Genomic DNA, 15000 nt, shown 5'->3' with positions numbered 1-15000 from the left:
TAAGGCCTACAGCACCTGGTATTCCCAGGTGGTCTCCCATCCAAGTACTAACCAGGCCCGGCCCTGCTTAGCTTCCAAGATCAGACGAGATTGGGCTTGTTCAGGGTGGTGTGGCTGTATGTATTGGTTTCCTAATGACCTACATCTCTTATACATCTCAAAACCAGCATTGAAGGAAGCCGGAACAAGAAAAAATAAAAAAAATGGCCTACAGCACCTGGTATTCCCAGGTGGTCTCCCATCCAAGTACTAACCAGGCCCGGTCCTGCTTAGCTTCGAAGATCAAATGAGATTGGGCTTGTTCAGGGTGGTGTGACTGTAGGTATTGGTTTTCTAAAGACCTACATCTCTTATACATCTCAAATCCAGCTTCGAAGGAAGCCGGAACAAGAGAAAATAAAAAAATAAGGCCTACAGCACCTGGTATTCCCAGGTGGTCTCCCATCCAAGTACTAACCAGGCCCGGCCCTGCTTAGCTTCCAAGATCAGACGAGATTGGGCTTGTTCAGGGTGGTGTGGCTGTATGTATTGGTTTCCTAATGACCTACATCTCTTATACATCTCAAAACCAGCATTGAAGGAAGCCGGAACAAGAAAAAATAAAAAAAATGGCCTACAGCACCTGGTATTCCCAGGTGGTCTCCCATCCAAGTACTAACCAGGCCCGGTCCTGCTTAGCTTCCAAGATCAGATGAGATTGGGCTTGTTCAGGGTGGTGTGGCTGTAGGTATTGGATTTCTAATGACCTACATGTCTTATACATCTCAAAACCAGCTTCGAAGGAAGCCGGAACAAGAGAAAATAAAAAAAACTGCCTACGGCACCTGGTATTCCAAGGAGGTCTACCATCCAAGTACTAACCAGGCCTGGCGCTGCTTAGTTTCCAAGATCAGATGAGATTGGGCTTGTTCAGGGTGGTGTGGCTGTAGGTGTTGGTTTCCTCATGACCTACATCTCTTATACATCTCAAAACCAGCATTGAAGGAAGTCGGAACAAGAGAAAATAAAAAAGTATTGCCTACAGCACCTGGTATTCCCAGGTGGTCTCCCATCCAAGTACTAACCAGGCCCAGCCCTGCTTAGCTTCCAAGATCAGATGAGATTCGGCTTGTTCAGGGTGGTGTGACTGTAGGTATTGTTTTTCTAATGACCTACATCTCTTATACATCTCAAAACCAGCATTGAAGGAAGACGGAACAAGAGAAAATAAAAAAAAAAAAGGCCTACAGCACCTGGTATTCCCAGGTGGTCTCCCATCCAAGTATTAACCAGGCCCAGCCCTTTTTAGCTTCCAAGATCAGATGAGATTTGGCTTGTTCAGGGTGGTGTGGCTGTAGGTATGGTTTCCTACTGACCTACATCTCTTATACATCTGAAAACCAGCATTGAAGGAAGCCGGAACAAGAAAAAATAAAATAAAAGGCCTACAGCACCTGGTATTCCCAGGTGGTCTCCCATCCAAGTACTAACCAGGCCCGGCCCTGCTTAGCTTCCAAGATCAGATGAGATTGGGCTTGTTCAGGGTGGTGTGGCTGTAGGTATTGGTTTCCTAATGACCTACATCTCTTATACATCTCAAAACCAGCATTGAAGGAAGCCGGAACAAGAGAAAATAAAAAAAAAATGGCCTACAGCACCTGGTATTCCCAGGTGGTCTCCCATCCAAGTACTAACCAGGCCCGGTCCTGCTTAGCTTCCAAGATCAAATGAGATTGGGCTTGTTCAGGGTGGTGTGGCTGTAGGTATTGGTTTTCTAAAGACCTACATGTCTTATACATCTCAAAACCAGCTTCGAAGGTAGCCGGAACAAGAGAAAATAAAAAAAAACTGCCTACAGCACCTGGTATTCCCAGGTGGTCTCCCATCCAAGTACTAACCAGGCCGGGCCCTGCTTAGCTTCCAAGATCAGATGAGATTGGGCTTGTTCAGGGTGGTGTGGCTGTAGGTATTGGTTTCTTAATGACCTACATCTCTTATACATCTCAAAACCAGCATTGAAGGAAGTCGGAACAAGAGAAAATAAAAAAAAATTGCCTACAGCACCTGGTATTCCCAGGTGGTCTTCCATCCAAGTACTAACCAGGCCTGGCCCTTCTTAGCTTCAAAGATCAGATGAGATTGGGCTTGTTCAGGGTGGTGTGGCTGTAGGTATTGGTTTCCTAATGACCTACATCTCTTATACATCTCAAAACCAGCATTGAAGGAAGCTGGAACAAGAGAAAAAAAAAAAAAGGCCAACTGCACCTGATATTCCCAGGTGGTCTCCCATCCAAGTACTAACCAGGCCCGGCACTGCTTAGCTTGCAAGATCAGATGAGATTGGGCTTGTTCAGGGTGCTGTGGCTGTAGGTATTGGTTTACTAATGACCTACATCTCTTATACATCTCAAAACCAGCATTGAAGGAAGCTGGAACAAGAGAAAAAAAAAAAAAGGCCTACTGCACCTGATATTCCCAGGTGGTCTCCCATCCAAGTACTAACCAGGCCTGGCGCTGCTTAGTTTCCAAGATCAGATGAACTTGGGCATGTTCAGGGGGTTGTGGCAGTAGGTATTGGTTTCCTAATGACCTACATCCCTTATACCTCTCAAAACCAGCATTGAAGGAAGTCGGAACAAGAGAAAATAAAAAAAAAGGCCTACAGCACCTGGTATTCCCAGGTGGTCTCCCATCCAAGTACTAACCAGAGCCGGCGCTGCTTAGCTTCCAAGATCAGACGAGATTGGGCTTGTTCAGGGTGGTGTGGCTGTAGGTATTGGATTTCTAATGACCTACATGTCTTATACATCTCAAAACCAGCTTCGAAGGAAGCCGGAACAAGAGAAAATAAAAAAAACTGCCTACGGCACCTGGTATTCCCAGGTGGTCTACCATCCAAGTACTAACCAGGCCTGGCCCTGCTTAGCTTCCAAGATCAGATGAGATTGGGCTTGTTCAGGGTGGTGTGGCTGTAGGTGTTGGTTTCCTCATGACCTACATCTCTTATACATCTCAAAACCAGCATTGAAGGAAGTCGGAACAAGAGAAAATAAAAAAGTATTGCCTACAGCACCTGGTATTCCCAGGTGGTCTCCCATCCAAGTACTAACCAGGCCCAGCCCTGCTTAGCTTCCAAGATCAGATGAGATTCGGCTTGTTCAGGGTGGTGTGACTGTAGGTATTGTTTTTTTAATGACCTACATCTCTTATACATCTCAAAACCAGCATTGAAGGAAGACGGAACAAGAGAAAATAAAAAAAAAAAGGCCTACAGCACCTGGTATTCCCAGGTGGTCTCCCATCCAAGTATTAACCAGGCCCAGCCCTTTTTAGCTTCCAAGATCAGATGAGATTTGGCTTGTTCAGGGTGGTGTGGCTGTAGGTATGGTTTCCTACTGACCTACATCTCTTATACATCTGAAAACCAGCATTGAAGGAAGCCGGAACAAGAAAAAATAAAATAAAAGGCCTACAGCACCTGGTATTCCCAGGTGGTCTCCCATCCAAGTACTAACCAGGCCCAGCCCTGCTTAGCTTCCAAGATCAGATGAGATTGGGCTTGTTCAGGGTGGTGTGGCTGTAGGTATTGGTTTCCTAATGACCTACATCTCTTTTACATCTCAAAACCAGCATTGAAGGAAGCCGGAACAAGAGAAAATAAAAAAAAATGGCCTACAGCACCTGGTATTCCCAGGTGGTCTCCCATCCAAGTACTAACCAGGCCTGGTCCTGCTTAGCTTCCAAGATCAAATGAGATTGGGCTTGTTCAGGGTGGTGTGGCTGTAGGGATTGGTTTTCTAAAGACCTACATGTCTTATACATCTCAAAACCAGCTTCGAAGGTAGCCGGAACAAGAGAAAATAAAAAAAAACTGCCTACAGCACCTGGTATTCCCAGGTGGTCTCCCATCCAAGTACTAACCAGGCCGGGCCCTGCTTAGCTTCCAAGATCAGATGAGATTGGGCTTGTTCAGGGTGGTGTGGCTGTAGGTATTGGTTTCTTAATGACCTACATCTCTTATACATCTCAAAACCAGCATTGAAGGAAGTCGGAACAAGAGAAAATAAAAAAAAATTGCCTACAGCACCTGGTATTCCCAGGTGGTCTTCCATCCAAGTACTAACCAGGCCTGGCCCTTCTTAGCTTCAAAGATCAGATGAGATTGGGCTTGTTCAGGGTGGTGTGGCTGTAGGTATTGGTTTCCTAATGACCTACATCTCTTATACATCTCAAAACCAGCATTGAAGGAAGCTGGAACAAGAGAAAAAAAAAAAAAGGCCAACTGCACCTGATATTCCCAGGTGGTCTCCCATCCAAGTACTAACCAGGCCCGGAACTGCTTAGCTTGCAAGATCAGATGAGATTGGGCTTGTTCAGGGTGCTGTGGCTGTAGGTATTGGTTTACTAATGACCTACATCTCTTATACATCTCAAAACCAGCATTGAAGGAAGCTGGAACAAGAGAAAAAAAAAAAAAGGCCTACTGCACCTGATATTCCCAGGTGGTCTCCCATCCAAGTACTAACCAGGCCTGGCGCTGCTTAGCTTCCAAGATCAGATGAACTTGGGCATGTTCAGGGGGTTGTGGCTGTAGGTATTGGTTTCCTAATGACCTACATCCCTTATACCTCTCAAAACCAGCATTGAAGGAAGTCGGAACAAGAGAAAATAAAAAAAAAGGCCTACAGCACCTGGTATTCCCAGGTGGTCTCCCATCCAAGTACTAACCAGAGCCGGCGCTGCTTAGCTTCCAAGATCAGACGAGATTGGGCTTGTTCAGGGTGGTGTGTCTGTAGGTATTGATTTGCTAATGACCTACATCTCTTATACATCTCAAAACCAGCATTGAAGGAAGTCGGAACAAGAGAAAAAAAAAAAAAAGGAATACTGCACCTGGTATTCCTAATTGGTCTCCCATTCAGGTACTAACCAGGCCTGGCTTTGCTTAGCTTCGAAGATCAGACGAGATTGGGCTTGTTCAGGGAGATGTGGCTGTAGGTATTGGTTTCCTAATGACCTACATCTCTTATACATCTCAAAACCAGCATTGAAGGAAGCTGGAACAAGAGAAAAAAAAAAAAGGCCTACTGCACCTGATATTCCCAGGTGGTCTCACATCCAAGTACTAACCACGCCCGGCACTGCTTAGCTTTCAAGATCAGATGAGATTGGGCTTGTTCAGGGTGGTGTGGCTGTAGGTATTGGTTTCCTAATGACCTACATCCCTTATACCTCTCAAAACCAGCATTGAAGGAAGTCCTAACAAGAGAAAATAAAAAGACAAGGCCTTCAGCACCTGGTATTCCCAGGTGGTCTCCCATCCAAGTACTAACCAGAGCTGGCCCTGCTTAGCTTCCAAGATCAGACAAGACTGGGCATGTTCAGGGTGGTGTGGCTGTAGGTATTAGTTGCCTAATGACCTACATCTCTTATACATCTCAAAACCAGCATTGAAGGAAGCTGGAACAAGAGAAAAAAAAAAAAAAAAAGGCTACAACACCTGATATTCCCAGGTGGTCTCCCATCCAAGTACTAACCAGGCCCGGCACTGCTTAGCTGCCAAGATCAGACGAGATTGGGCATGTTCAGGGTGGTGTGGCTGTAGGTATTAGTTTCATAATGACCTACATCTCTTATACATCTCAAAACCAGATTTGAAGGAAGCCGGAACAAGAGATAATAAAAAAAAAAGGCCTACAGCACCTGGTATTCCCAGGTGGTCTCCCATCCAAGTACTAACCACGCCCGGCACTGCTTAGCTTCCAAGATCAAACGAGATTGGGCTTGTTCAGGGTGGTGTGGCTGTAGGTATTGGTTTCCTAATAACCTACATCTCTTATACATCTCAAAACCAGCATTGAAGGAAGCCGGAACAAGAGGGAAAAAAAAAAAAGGCCTACTGCACCTGATATTCCCAGGTGGTCTCCCATCCAAGTACTAACCAGGCCCGGCGCTGCTTAGCTTCCAAGATCAGACGAGATTGGGCATGTTCAGGGTGGTGTGGCTGTAGGTATTGGTTTCGTAATGACCTACATCCCTTATACCTCTCAAAACCAGCATTGAAGGAAGTCCTAACAAGAGAAAATAAAAAGAAAAGGCCTACAGCACCTGGTATTCCCAGGTGGTCTCCCATCCAAGTACTAGCCAGAGCTGGCCCTGCTTAGCTTCCAAGATCAGACAAGACTGGGCATGTCCAGGGTGGTGTGGCTGTAGGTATTAGTTTCCTAATGACCTACATCTCTTATACATCTCAAAACCAGCATTGAAGGAAGCTGGAACAAGAGAAAATAAAAAAAAAAAAGGCTACAACACCTGATATTCCCAGGTGGTCTCCCATCCAAGTACTAACCAGGCCTGGCACTGCTTAGCTTCCAAGATCAGACGAGATTGGGCATGTTCAGGGTGGTGTGGCTGTAGGTATTAGTTTCCTAATGACCTACATCTCTTATACATCTCAAAACCAGATTTGAAGGAAGCCGGAACAAGAGATAATAAAAAAAAAAAGGCCTACTGCATCTGGTAATCCCAGGTGGTCTCCCATCCAAGTACTAAGCAGGCACAGCCCTGCTTAGCTTCCAAGATCAGATGAGATTGGGGTTGTTAAGGGTGGTGTGGCTGTAGGTATTAGTTTCTTAATGACCTACATCTCTTATACATCTCAAAACCAGCATTGAAGGATGCAGGAACAAGAGAAAAAAAAAATGCCAACTGCACCTAATAATCCCAGTTGGTCTCCCATCCAATTACTAACCAGGACCAGCCCTGCTCAGCTTTCAAGATCAGACGAGATTGGGCTTTTTCAGGGTGGTGTGGCTGTAGGTATTGATTTCTAAATTACCTACATCTCTTATATATCTCAAAACCAGCAGTGAAGGAAGTCGGAACAAGAGAAAATAAAAAAAAAAAGGCCTACAGCACCTTGTATTCCCAGGTAGTCTCCCATCCAAGTACTAACCATACCGTGCCCTGCTTAGCTTCCAAGATCAGATGAGATTGGGCTTGTTCAGGGTGCTGTGGCTGTAGGTATTGGCTTCTTAATGACCTACATCTCTTATACATCTCAAAACAAGCATTGAAGGAAGCTGGAACAAGAGAAAATAAAAAAAAAGGCCTACAGCACCTAGTATTCCTAGGCGTTCTCCCATCCAAGTACTAACCAGGCCCAACCCTGCTTAGCTTCCAAGATCAGACGAGATTGGGCTTGTTCAGGCGGGTATTTCTGTAGGGTATTGGTTTCCTAATGACCTACATCTCTTATACATCTCAAAACCAGCATTGGCGGAAGCCGGAACAAGAGAAAAAAAAAAAAAAAGGCCTACTGCACCTAATATTCGCAGGTGGTCTCCCATCCAAGTACTAACCAGGTCCGGCACAGCTTAGCTTCCAAGATCAGATGAGATAAGGCTTGTTCAGTGTGTTGTGGCTGTAGGTATATATTTTCTAATGACCTACATCTCTTATACATCTCAAAACCAGCATTGAAGCAAGCTGGAACAAGAGAAAATAAAAAAAAAAATGCCTACAACACCTGATATTCGCAGGTGGTCTCCCTTTCCAAGTACTAACCAGACCCGGCACTGCTTAGCTTTCAAGATCAGACGAGATTAGGCATGTTCAGGGTGGTGTGGCTGTAGGTATTGGTTTCCTAATAACCTACATCTCTTATACATCTCATAACCAGCATTGAAGGAAGCCGTAACAAGAGAAAATTAAAAAAAAAAACTACTGCATCTGGTAATCCCAGGTGGTCTCCCATCCAAGTACTAAGAAGGCATGGCCCTGCTTAGCTTACAAGATCAGACGAGATTGGGCATGTTCAGGGTGGTGTGGCTGTAGGTATTAGTTTCTTAATGACCTACATCTCTTATACATCTCAAAACCAGCATTGAAGGCAGCTGGAACAAGAGAAAATTAAAAAAAAGGCTTACAGCACCTGGTATTCCTAGGTGGTCTCCCATCCAAGTACTAAGCAGGCCTGACCCTGCTTAGCTTCCAAACTCAGATGAGATTGGGCATGTTCAGGGTGGTGTGGCTGTAGGTATTAGTTTCTTAATGACCTACATCTCTTATACATCTCAAAACCAGCATTGAAGGAAGTCGGAACAAGAGAAAAAAAAAAGCATACAGCACCTGATATTCCTAGGTGGGCTCCCATCCAAGTACTAACCAGGCCGGCCCTGCTTAGCTTCCAAGATCAGACGAGACTGGGCTTGTTCAGGGGGGTGTGGCTGTAGGTATAGATTTCCTAATGACCTACATCTCTTATACATCTTAAAACCAGATTTGAAGGAAGCCGGAACAAGAGAAAATAAAAAAAAAAGGCCTACAGCACCTGGTATTCCTAGGTGGTCTATCAACCAAGTACTAACCAGGCCTGGCCCTGCTTAGCTTATAACATCAGACGAGATTGGGCTTGATCAGGGTGGTGTGGCTGTATGTATTGGTTTTCTAATGACCTACATCTCTTATACATCTCAAAACCAGCATTGAAGGAAGTCGGAACAAGAGAAAAAAAAAAAAAAAAAAGGCCTACGGCACCTGGTATTCCCATCCAAGTACTAACCAGGCCTGGCTCTGCTTAGCTTCCAAGATCAGACGAGATTGGGCTTGGTCAGGGTGCTGGAGCTGTAGGTATTGGTTTCCTAATTACCTACATCTCTTATACATCTCAAAACCAGCATTGAAGGAAGCCGAAACAAGAGAAAAAAAAAAAAAAGGCATACTGCACCTAATATTCCCAGTTGGTCTCCCATCCAAGTACTAACCAGGCTCGGCACTGCTTAGCTTCCAAACTCAGATGAGATTGGGCATGTTCACAGTGGTGTGGCTGTAGGTATTAGTTTCCTAATGACCTACATCTCTTATACATCTCAAAACCAGCATTAAAGGAAGCAGGAACAAGAGAAAAAAAAAGCCTACAGCACCTGATATTCCCAGGTGGTCTCCCATCCAAGTACTATCCAGGCCTGGCCCTGCTTACCTTTCAAGATCAGATGAGATTGGGCTTATTCAGGGTGGTGTGGCTGTAGGTACTGGTTTCCTAATGACCTACATCTCTTATACATCTCAAAACCAGCATTGACGAAAGCCGGAACAAGAGAAAATAAAAAAAAAGGCCTACAGCACCTGGTATTCCCAGGTGGTCTCCCATCCAAGTGCTAACCAGGCCTGGCCCTGCTTAGCTTCCAAGATCAGATGAGATTGGGCTTGTTCAGGGGGGTGTGGCTATAGTATCGGTTTCCTAAAGACCTACATCTCTTATACATCTCAAAACCAGCTTCGAAGGAAGCCGAAACAAGAGAAAATAAAAAAAAAAAGGCTTACAGCACCTGGTATTCCCAGGTGGTCTCCTATCTAAGTAGTAACCAGGCCTGGCCCTGCTTAGCTTCCAAGATCAGATAAGATTGGGCTTGTTCAGGGGGGTGTGGCTGTAGGTATTGGTTTCCTAATGACCTACATCTCTTATGCATCTCAAAACCAGCATTGAAGAAAGCCGGAACAAGAGAAAAAAAAAAAGCCTACTGCACCTAATATTCCCAGGTGGTCTCCCATCCAAGTACTAACCAGGCCTGGCCCTGCTTAGCTTCCAAGATCAGATGAGATTGGGCTTGTTCAGGGGGGTGTGGCTATAGTATTTGTTTCGTAATGACCTACATCTCTTATACATGTCAAAAAAAGCTTCGAAGGAAGCCGGAACAAGAGAAAATAAAAAAAAATGTCCTACAGCATCTGGTATTCCCAGGTGGTCTCCTATCCAAGTACTAACCAGGCCTGGCGCTGCTTAGCTTTGAAGATCAGACGAGATTGGGCTTGTTCAGGGTGGTATGGCTGTAGGTATTGGTTTCCTAATGACCTACATCTCTTATACATCTCAAAACCAGCTTCGAAGGAAGCCGAAACAAGAGAAAATAAAAAAAAAAGTCCTACAGCATCTGGTATTCCCAGGTGGTCTCCTATCCAAGTACTAACCAGGCCCGGCCCTGCTTACGTTTCAAGATCAGATGAGATTGGGCTTGTTCAGGGTGGTGTGGCTGTAGGTGTTGGTTTCCTAATGACCTACATCTCTTATACATCTCAAAAATAGCATTGCAGAAAGCCGGAACAAGAGAAAATAAAAAAAAACTGCCTACAGCACCTGGTATTCCCAGATGGTCTACAATCCAAGTACTAACCAGGCCTAGCCCTGCTTAGGTTCCAAGATCAGAAGAGATTGGGCTTGTTCAGGGTGATGTGGCTGTAGGTATTGTTTTTTAAAATGACCTACATCTCTTATACATCTCAAAACCAGCATTGAAGGAAGTCGGAACAAGAGAAAATAAAAAAAAATTGCTTACAGCACCTGGTATTCCCAGGTGGTCTCCCATCCAAGTACTAACCAGGCCCAGCCCTGCTTAGCTTCCAAGATCAGACGAGATTGGGCTTGTTCAGGGTGGTGTGGCTGTAGGTATTGTTTTACTAATGACCTACATCTCTTATACATCTCAAAACCAGCTTTGAAGGAAGCCGGAACAAGAGAAAATAAAAAAAAAAGTCCTACAGCATCTGGTATTCCCAGGTGGTCTCCTATCCAAGTAGTAACCAGACCCAGCCCTGCTTACCTTTCAAGATCAGACGAGATTGGGCTTGTTCAGCGTGGTATGGCTGTAGGTATTGGTTTCCTAATGACCTACATCTCTTATACATCTCAAAACCAGCTTCGAAGGAAGCCGGAACAAGAGAAAATAAAAAAAAAAGTCCTACAGCATCTGGTATTCCCAGGTGGTCTCCTATCCAAGTACTAACCAGGCCCGGCCCTGCTTACCTTTCAAGATCAGACGAGATTGGGCTTATTCAGGGTGGTGTGGCTGTAGGTATTGATTTTTTAATGACCTACATCTCTTATACATCTCAAAACCAGCATTGAAGGAAGTCGGAACAAGAGAAAATAAAAAAAAATTGCCTACAGCACCTGGTATTCATAGGTGGTCTCCCATCCAAGTACTAACCAGGCCCAGCCCTTCTTAGCTTCCAAGATCAAATGAGATTGGGCTTGTTTAGGGTGGTGTGGCTGTAGGTATTGGTTTCCTACTGACCTACATCTCTTTTACATCTCAAAACCAGCATTGAAGGAAGCCGGAACAAGAGAAAATAAAAAAAAAGGCCTACAGCACCTGGTATTCCTAGGTGGTCTCCCATCCAAGTACTAACCAGGCCCAGCCCTGCTTAGCTTCCAAGATCAGATGAAATTGGGCTTGTTCAGGGGGGTGTGGCTATAGTATTGGCTTCCTAATGACCTACATCTCTTATACATCTCAAAACCAGCTTTGAAGGAAGCCGGAAATAGAGAAAATAAAAAAAAAAGTCCTACAGCATCTGGTATTCCCAGGTGGTCTACCATCCAAGTGCTAACCAGGCCCGGCCCTGCTTAGCTTCCAAGATCAGACAAGATTGGGCTTGTTCAGGGTGGTGTGGCTGTAGGTATTGGTTTCCTAATGACCTACATCTCTTATACATCTCAAAACAAGCATTGAAGGAAGTCGGATCAAGAGAAAATAAAAAAAAATTGCCTACAGCACCTGGTATTCCCACGTGATTTCCCATTCAAGTACTAACCAGGCCTGGCCCTGCTTAGTTTCCAAGATCAGATGAGATTGGGCTTGTTCAGGGGAGTGTGGCTATAGTATTGGTTTCCTAAAGACCTACATCTCTTATACATCTCAAAACCAGCATTGAAGGAAGACGGAACAAGAGAAAATAAAAAAGAATTGCCTACAGCACATGGTATTCCCAGGTGGTCTCCCATCCAAGTACTAACCAGGCCCGGCCCTGCTTAGCTTCCAAGATCAGATGAGATTGGGCTTGTTCAGGGTGGTGTGGCTGTAGGTATTGTTTTTCTAATGACCTACATCTCTTATACATCTCAAAACCAGCATTGAAGGAAGACGGAACAAGAGAAAATAAAAAAAAAAGGCCTATAGCACCTGGTATTCCCAGGTGGTCTCCCATCCAAGTATTAACCAGGCCCAGCCCTTCTGAGCTTCCAAGATCAGATGAGATTGGGCTTGTTCAGGGTGGTGTGGCTGTAGGTATTGATTTCTTAATGACCTACATCTCTTATACATCTCAAAACCAGCATTGAAGGAAGTCGGAACAAGCGAAAATAAAAAAAAATTGCCTACAGCACCTGGTATTCATAGGTGGTCTCCCATCCAAGTACTAACCAGGCCCAGCCCTTCTTAGCTTCCAAGATCAGATGAGATTGGGCTTGTTTAGGGTGGAATGGCTGTAGGTATTGGTTTCCTACTGACCTACATCTCTTTTACATCTCAAAACCAGCATTGAAGGAAGCCGGAACAAGAGAAAATAAAAAAAATGCCTACAGCACCTGGTATTCCTAGGTGGTCTCCCATCCAAGTACTAACCAGGCCCAACCCTGCTTAGCTTCCAAGATCAGATGAAATTTGGGCTTGTTCAGGGGGGTGTGGCTATAGTATTGGTTTCCTAATGACCTACATCTCTTATACATCTCAAAACCAGCTTTGAAGGAAGCCGGAACAAGAGAAAATAAAAAAAAAAGTCCTACAGCATCTGGTATTCCCAGGTGGTCTCCTATCCAAGTAGTAACCAGGCCCAGCCCTGCTTACCTTTCAAGATCAGATGAGATTGGGCTTGTTCAGGGTGGTGTGGCTGTAGGTATTGGTTTCTTAATGACCTACATCTCTTATACATCTCAAAAATAGCATTGCAGAAAGCCGGAACAAGAGAAAATAAAAACAAACTGCCTACAGCACCTGGTATTCCCAGGTGGTCTACAATCCAAGTACTAACCAGGCCCAGCCTGCTTAGGTTCCAAGATCAGAAGAGATTGGGCTTGTTCAGGGTGATGTGGCTGTAGGTATTGTTTTTTAAAATGACCTACATCTCTTATACATCTCAAAACCAGCATTGAAGGAAGTCGGAACAAGAGAAAATAAAAAAAAATTGCCTACAGCACCTGGTATTCCCAGGTGGTCTCCCATCCAAGTACTAACCAGGCCCAGCCCTGCTTAGCTTCCAAGATCAGACGAGATTGGGCTTGTTCAGGGTGGTGTGGCTGTAGGTATTGTTTTACTAATGACCTACATCTCTTATACATCTTAAAACCAGCTTTGAAGGAAGCCGGAACAAGAGAAAATAAAAAAAAAAGTCCTACAGCATCTGGTATTCCCAGGTGGTCTCCTATCCAAGTAGTAACCAGACCCAGCCCTGCTTACCTTTCAAGATCAGACGAGATTGGGCTTGTTCAGGGTGGTATGGCTGTAGGTATTGGTTTCCTAATGACCTACATCTCTTATACATCTCAAAACCAGCTTCGAAGGAAGCCGGAACAAGAGAAAATAAAAAAAAAAGTCCTACAGCATCTGGTATTCCCAGGTGGTCTCCTATCCAAGTACTAACCAGGCCCGGCCCTGCTTACCTTTCAAGATCAGACGAGATTGGGCTTATTCAGGGTGGTGTGGCTGTAGGTATTGATTTTTTAATGACCTACATCTCTTATACATCTCAAAACCAGCATTGAAGGAAGTCGGAACAAGAGAAAATAAAGAAAAATTGCCTACAGCACCTGGTATTCATAGGTGGTCTCCCATCCAAGTACTAACCAGGCCCAGCCCTTCTTAGCTTCCAAGATCAAATGAGATTGGGCTTGTTCAGGGTGGTATGGCTGTAGGTATTGGTTTCCTAATGACCTACATCTCTTATACATCTCAAAACCAGCTTCGAAGGAAGCCGAAACAAGAGAAAATAAAAAAAAAGTCCTACAGCATCTGGTATTCCCAGGTGGTCTCCTATCCAAGTACTAACCAGGCCCGGCCCTGCTTACGTTTCAAGATCAGATGAGATTGGGCTTGTTCAGGGTGGTGTGGCTGTAGGTATTGGTTTCCTAATGACCTACATCTCTTATACATCTCAAAAATAGCATTGCAGAAAGCCGGAACAAGAGAAAATAAAAAAAAACTGCCTACAGCACCTGGTATTCCCAGGTGGTCTACAATCCAAGTACTAACCAGGCCTAGCCCTGCTTAGGTTCCAAGATCAGAAGAGATTGGGCTTGTTCAGGGTGATGTGGCTGTAGGTATTGTTTTTTAAAATGACCTACATCTCTTATACATCTCAAAACCAGCATTGAAGGAAGTCGGAACAAGAGAAAATAAAAAAAAATTGCTTACAGCACCTGGTATTCCCAGGTGGTCTCCCATCCAAGTACTAACCAGGCCCAGCCCTGCTTAGCTTCCAAGATCAGACGAGATTGGGCTTGTTCAGGGTGGTGTGGCTGTAGGTATTGTTTTACTAATGACCTACATCTCTTATACATCTCAAAACCAGCTTTGAAGGAAGCCGGAACAAGAGAAAATAAAAAAAAAAGTCCTACAGCATCTGGTATTCCCAGGTGGTCTCCTATCCAAGTAGTAACCAGACCCAGCCCTGCTTACCTTTCAAGATCAGACGAGATTGGGCTTGTTCAGCGTGGTATGGCTGTAGGTATTGGTTTCCTAATGACCTACATCTCTTATACATCTCAAAACCAGCTTCGAAGGAAGCCGGAACAAGAGAAAATAAAAAAAAAAGTCCTACAGCATCTGGTATTCCCAGGTGGTCTCCTATCCAAGTACTAACCAGGCCCGGCCCTGCTTACCTTTCAAGATCAGACGAGATTGGGCTTATTCAGGGTGGTGTGGCTGTAGGTATTGATTTTTTAATGACCTACATCTCTTATACATCTCAAAACCAGCATTGAAGGAAGTCGGAACAAGAGAAAATAAAAAAAAATTGCCTACAGCACCTGGTATTCATAGGTGGTCTCCCATCCAAGTACTAACCAGGCCCAGCCCTTCTTAGCTTCCAAGATCAAATGAGATTGGGCTTGTTTAGGGTGGTGTGGCTGTAGGTATTGGTTTCCTACTGACCTACATCTCTTTTACATCTCAAAACCAGCATTGAAGGAAGCCGGAACAAGAGAAAATAAAAAAAAAGGCATACAGCACCTGGTATTCCTAGGTGGTC

General features: G+C 44.6%; 15 non-coding genes and 55 pseudogenes across 15 annotated transcripts; all 70 read right to left on the bottom strand.

The window, feature by feature from the left end:
- Positions 1-3: 3 nt before the first annotated feature.
- On the bottom strand, positions 4-122 carry LOC142131232 (5S ribosomal RNA). The gene has a single exon (XR_012686360.1). It is a non-coding gene; the product is annotated as a 5S ribosomal RNA (ribosomal RNA).
- Positions 123-205: 83 nt separating this feature from the next.
- Positions 206-324, bottom strand: LOC142118660 (5S ribosomal RNA; annotated as a pseudogene).
- An 84-nt stretch (positions 325-408) lies between these two features.
- On the bottom strand, positions 409-527 carry LOC142131116 (5S ribosomal RNA). The gene has a single exon (XR_012686302.1). It is a non-coding gene; the product is annotated as a 5S ribosomal RNA (ribosomal RNA).
- An 83-nt stretch (positions 528-610) lies between these two features.
- Positions 611-729, bottom strand: LOC142123466 (5S ribosomal RNA). The gene has a single exon (XR_012684429.1). It is a non-coding gene; the product is annotated as a 5S ribosomal RNA (ribosomal RNA).
- An 83-nt stretch (positions 730-812) lies between these two features.
- Positions 813-931, bottom strand: LOC142132623 (5S ribosomal RNA; annotated as a pseudogene).
- Positions 932-1015: 84 nt separating this feature from the next.
- Positions 1016-1134, bottom strand: LOC142137195 (5S ribosomal RNA). The gene has a single exon (XR_012687843.1). It is a non-coding gene; the product is annotated as a 5S ribosomal RNA (ribosomal RNA).
- Positions 1135-1220: 86 nt separating this feature from the next.
- LOC142121453 (5S ribosomal RNA) lies at positions 1221-1339 on the bottom strand (annotated as a pseudogene).
- Positions 1340-1421: 82 nt separating this feature from the next.
- LOC142136872 (5S ribosomal RNA) lies at positions 1422-1540 on the bottom strand. Its single transcript, XR_012687543.1, has one exon. It is a non-coding gene; the product is annotated as a 5S ribosomal RNA (ribosomal RNA).
- An 85-nt stretch (positions 1541-1625) lies between these two features.
- LOC142136621 (5S ribosomal RNA) lies at positions 1626-1744 on the bottom strand. Its single transcript, XR_012687510.1, has one exon. It is a non-coding gene; the product is annotated as a 5S ribosomal RNA (ribosomal RNA).
- An 84-nt stretch (positions 1745-1828) lies between these two features.
- LOC142112019 (5S ribosomal RNA) lies at positions 1829-1947 on the bottom strand. Its single transcript, XR_012681108.1, has one exon. It is a non-coding gene; the product is annotated as a 5S ribosomal RNA (ribosomal RNA).
- An 84-nt stretch (positions 1948-2031) lies between these two features.
- Positions 2032-2150, bottom strand: LOC142128589 (5S ribosomal RNA; annotated as a pseudogene).
- Positions 2151-2232: 82 nt separating this feature from the next.
- On the bottom strand, positions 2233-2351 carry LOC142136084 (5S ribosomal RNA; annotated as a pseudogene).
- Positions 2352-2433: 82 nt separating this feature from the next.
- Positions 2434-2552, bottom strand: LOC142136151 (5S ribosomal RNA; annotated as a pseudogene).
- An 83-nt stretch (positions 2553-2635) lies between these two features.
- Positions 2636-2754, bottom strand: LOC142122508 (5S ribosomal RNA; annotated as a pseudogene).
- Positions 2755-2837: 83 nt separating this feature from the next.
- Positions 2838-2956, bottom strand: LOC142119628 (5S ribosomal RNA; annotated as a pseudogene).
- An 84-nt stretch (positions 2957-3040) lies between these two features.
- Positions 3041-3159, bottom strand: LOC142137184 (5S ribosomal RNA). Its single transcript, XR_012687840.1, has one exon. It is a non-coding gene; the product is annotated as a 5S ribosomal RNA (ribosomal RNA).
- An 85-nt stretch (positions 3160-3244) lies between these two features.
- LOC142121442 (5S ribosomal RNA) lies at positions 3245-3363 on the bottom strand (annotated as a pseudogene).
- Positions 3364-3445: 82 nt separating this feature from the next.
- On the bottom strand, positions 3446-3564 carry LOC142135195 (5S ribosomal RNA). Its single transcript, XR_012687202.1, has one exon. It is a non-coding gene; the product is annotated as a 5S ribosomal RNA (ribosomal RNA).
- Positions 3565-3648: 84 nt separating this feature from the next.
- Positions 3649-3767, bottom strand: LOC142117286 (5S ribosomal RNA; annotated as a pseudogene).
- An 84-nt stretch (positions 3768-3851) lies between these two features.
- On the bottom strand, positions 3852-3970 carry LOC142112008 (5S ribosomal RNA). The gene has a single exon (XR_012681097.1). It is a non-coding gene; the product is annotated as a 5S ribosomal RNA (ribosomal RNA).
- An 84-nt stretch (positions 3971-4054) lies between these two features.
- LOC142128578 (5S ribosomal RNA) lies at positions 4055-4173 on the bottom strand (annotated as a pseudogene).
- An 82-nt stretch (positions 4174-4255) lies between these two features.
- On the bottom strand, positions 4256-4374 carry LOC142136596 (5S ribosomal RNA; annotated as a pseudogene).
- An 82-nt stretch (positions 4375-4456) lies between these two features.
- Positions 4457-4575, bottom strand: LOC142136509 (5S ribosomal RNA; annotated as a pseudogene).
- An 83-nt stretch (positions 4576-4658) lies between these two features.
- On the bottom strand, positions 4659-4777 carry LOC142129742 (5S ribosomal RNA; annotated as a pseudogene).
- A 283-nt stretch (positions 4778-5060) lies between these two features.
- Positions 5061-5179, bottom strand: LOC142136162 (5S ribosomal RNA; annotated as a pseudogene).
- Positions 5180-5263: 84 nt separating this feature from the next.
- Positions 5264-5382, bottom strand: LOC142135422 (5S ribosomal RNA; annotated as a pseudogene).
- Positions 5383-5467: 85 nt separating this feature from the next.
- Positions 5468-5586, bottom strand: LOC142122299 (5S ribosomal RNA; annotated as a pseudogene).
- An 84-nt stretch (positions 5587-5670) lies between these two features.
- On the bottom strand, positions 5671-5789 carry LOC142119087 (5S ribosomal RNA; annotated as a pseudogene).
- An 83-nt stretch (positions 5790-5872) lies between these two features.
- Positions 5873-5991, bottom strand: LOC142115799 (5S ribosomal RNA; annotated as a pseudogene).
- An 84-nt stretch (positions 5992-6075) lies between these two features.
- LOC142130995 (5S ribosomal RNA) lies at positions 6076-6194 on the bottom strand (annotated as a pseudogene).
- An 85-nt stretch (positions 6195-6279) lies between these two features.
- LOC142126621 (5S ribosomal RNA) lies at positions 6280-6398 on the bottom strand (annotated as a pseudogene).
- An 85-nt stretch (positions 6399-6483) lies between these two features.
- Positions 6484-6602, bottom strand: LOC142136420 (5S ribosomal RNA; annotated as a pseudogene).
- A 283-nt stretch (positions 6603-6885) lies between these two features.
- Positions 6886-7004, bottom strand: LOC142136497 (5S ribosomal RNA; annotated as a pseudogene).
- Positions 7005-7087: 83 nt separating this feature from the next.
- On the bottom strand, positions 7088-7206 carry LOC142135543 (5S ribosomal RNA; annotated as a pseudogene).
- An 85-nt stretch (positions 7207-7291) lies between these two features.
- LOC142136659 (5S ribosomal RNA) lies at positions 7292-7410 on the bottom strand (annotated as a pseudogene).
- Positions 7411-7495: 85 nt separating this feature from the next.
- LOC142136660 (5S ribosomal RNA) lies at positions 7496-7615 on the bottom strand (annotated as a pseudogene).
- Positions 7616-7900: 285 nt separating this feature from the next.
- Positions 7901-8019, bottom strand: LOC142126521 (5S ribosomal RNA; annotated as a pseudogene).
- A 78-nt stretch (positions 8020-8097) lies between these two features.
- On the bottom strand, positions 8098-8215 carry LOC142136323 (5S ribosomal RNA; annotated as a pseudogene).
- A 480-nt stretch (positions 8216-8695) lies between these two features.
- LOC142136669 (5S ribosomal RNA) lies at positions 8696-8814 on the bottom strand (annotated as a pseudogene).
- A 77-nt stretch (positions 8815-8891) lies between these two features.
- Positions 8892-9010, bottom strand: LOC142119407 (5S ribosomal RNA; annotated as a pseudogene).
- An 83-nt stretch (positions 9011-9093) lies between these two features.
- Positions 9094-9212, bottom strand: LOC142126786 (5S ribosomal RNA; annotated as a pseudogene).
- An 84-nt stretch (positions 9213-9296) lies between these two features.
- On the bottom strand, positions 9297-9415 carry LOC142135765 (5S ribosomal RNA; annotated as a pseudogene).
- A 79-nt stretch (positions 9416-9494) lies between these two features.
- LOC142131626 (5S ribosomal RNA) lies at positions 9495-9613 on the bottom strand (annotated as a pseudogene).
- An 83-nt stretch (positions 9614-9696) lies between these two features.
- LOC142136356 (5S ribosomal RNA) lies at positions 9697-9815 on the bottom strand (annotated as a pseudogene).
- An 84-nt stretch (positions 9816-9899) lies between these two features.
- LOC142125424 (5S ribosomal RNA) lies at positions 9900-10018 on the bottom strand (annotated as a pseudogene).
- An 84-nt stretch (positions 10019-10102) lies between these two features.
- On the bottom strand, positions 10103-10221 carry LOC142134061 (5S ribosomal RNA; annotated as a pseudogene).
- An 85-nt stretch (positions 10222-10306) lies between these two features.
- On the bottom strand, positions 10307-10425 carry LOC142135614 (5S ribosomal RNA). The gene has a single exon (XR_012687330.1). It is a non-coding gene; the product is annotated as a 5S ribosomal RNA (ribosomal RNA).
- Positions 10426-10509: 84 nt separating this feature from the next.
- LOC142127060 (5S ribosomal RNA) lies at positions 10510-10628 on the bottom strand (annotated as a pseudogene).
- Positions 10629-10712: 84 nt separating this feature from the next.
- Positions 10713-10831, bottom strand: LOC142125218 (5S ribosomal RNA; annotated as a pseudogene).
- Positions 10832-10915: 84 nt separating this feature from the next.
- Positions 10916-11034, bottom strand: LOC142117077 (5S ribosomal RNA; annotated as a pseudogene).
- Positions 11035-11117: 83 nt separating this feature from the next.
- LOC142116891 (5S ribosomal RNA) lies at positions 11118-11236 on the bottom strand (annotated as a pseudogene).
- An 83-nt stretch (positions 11237-11319) lies between these two features.
- LOC142132008 (5S ribosomal RNA) lies at positions 11320-11438 on the bottom strand (annotated as a pseudogene).
- Positions 11439-11522: 84 nt separating this feature from the next.
- LOC142127676 (5S ribosomal RNA) lies at positions 11523-11641 on the bottom strand (annotated as a pseudogene).
- An 83-nt stretch (positions 11642-11724) lies between these two features.
- On the bottom strand, positions 11725-11843 carry LOC142137024 (5S ribosomal RNA). Its single transcript, XR_012687689.1, has one exon. It is a non-coding gene; the product is annotated as a 5S ribosomal RNA (ribosomal RNA).
- Positions 11844-11927: 84 nt separating this feature from the next.
- On the bottom strand, positions 11928-12046 carry LOC142126091 (5S ribosomal RNA; annotated as a pseudogene).
- Positions 12047-12130: 84 nt separating this feature from the next.
- Positions 12131-12249, bottom strand: LOC142115302 (5S ribosomal RNA; annotated as a pseudogene).
- An 82-nt stretch (positions 12250-12331) lies between these two features.
- LOC142126256 (5S ribosomal RNA) lies at positions 12332-12451 on the bottom strand (annotated as a pseudogene).
- An 83-nt stretch (positions 12452-12534) lies between these two features.
- LOC142129210 (5S ribosomal RNA) lies at positions 12535-12653 on the bottom strand (annotated as a pseudogene).
- Positions 12654-12737: 84 nt separating this feature from the next.
- Positions 12738-12855, bottom strand: LOC142136226 (5S ribosomal RNA; annotated as a pseudogene).
- An 85-nt stretch (positions 12856-12940) lies between these two features.
- On the bottom strand, positions 12941-13059 carry LOC142112525 (5S ribosomal RNA). The gene has a single exon (XR_012681239.1). It is a non-coding gene; the product is annotated as a 5S ribosomal RNA (ribosomal RNA).
- An 84-nt stretch (positions 13060-13143) lies between these two features.
- Positions 13144-13262, bottom strand: LOC142121344 (5S ribosomal RNA; annotated as a pseudogene).
- An 84-nt stretch (positions 13263-13346) lies between these two features.
- Positions 13347-13465, bottom strand: LOC142125207 (5S ribosomal RNA; annotated as a pseudogene).
- An 84-nt stretch (positions 13466-13549) lies between these two features.
- On the bottom strand, positions 13550-13668 carry LOC142112293 (5S ribosomal RNA). The gene has a single exon (XR_012681197.1). It is a non-coding gene; the product is annotated as a 5S ribosomal RNA (ribosomal RNA).
- An 83-nt stretch (positions 13669-13751) lies between these two features.
- LOC142125402 (5S ribosomal RNA) lies at positions 13752-13870 on the bottom strand (annotated as a pseudogene).
- An 84-nt stretch (positions 13871-13954) lies between these two features.
- LOC142132925 (5S ribosomal RNA) lies at positions 13955-14073 on the bottom strand (annotated as a pseudogene).
- An 85-nt stretch (positions 14074-14158) lies between these two features.
- LOC142135499 (5S ribosomal RNA) lies at positions 14159-14277 on the bottom strand. The gene has a single exon (XR_012687260.1). It is a non-coding gene; the product is annotated as a 5S ribosomal RNA (ribosomal RNA).
- An 84-nt stretch (positions 14278-14361) lies between these two features.
- On the bottom strand, positions 14362-14480 carry LOC142127049 (5S ribosomal RNA; annotated as a pseudogene).
- Positions 14481-14564: 84 nt separating this feature from the next.
- LOC142125196 (5S ribosomal RNA) lies at positions 14565-14683 on the bottom strand (annotated as a pseudogene).
- An 84-nt stretch (positions 14684-14767) lies between these two features.
- On the bottom strand, positions 14768-14886 carry LOC142117066 (5S ribosomal RNA; annotated as a pseudogene).
- Positions 14887-14969: 83 nt separating this feature from the next.
- Positions 14970-15000, bottom strand: part of LOC142121847 (5S ribosomal RNA) — a 119-nt pseudogene continuing 88 nt past the window's right edge.

This window comes from Mixophyes fleayi, chromosome 1 (genome assembly GCF_038048845.1).
Source record: "Mixophyes fleayi isolate aMixFle1 chromosome 1, aMixFle1.hap1, whole genome shotgun sequence".
Taxonomy (NCBI): Eukaryota; Metazoa; Chordata; class Amphibia; order Anura; family Limnodynastidae; genus Mixophyes; species Mixophyes fleayi.
Note: the sequence above shows the minus strand (reverse complement) of the source record. Positions and strands in the feature narration are given on the sequence as shown.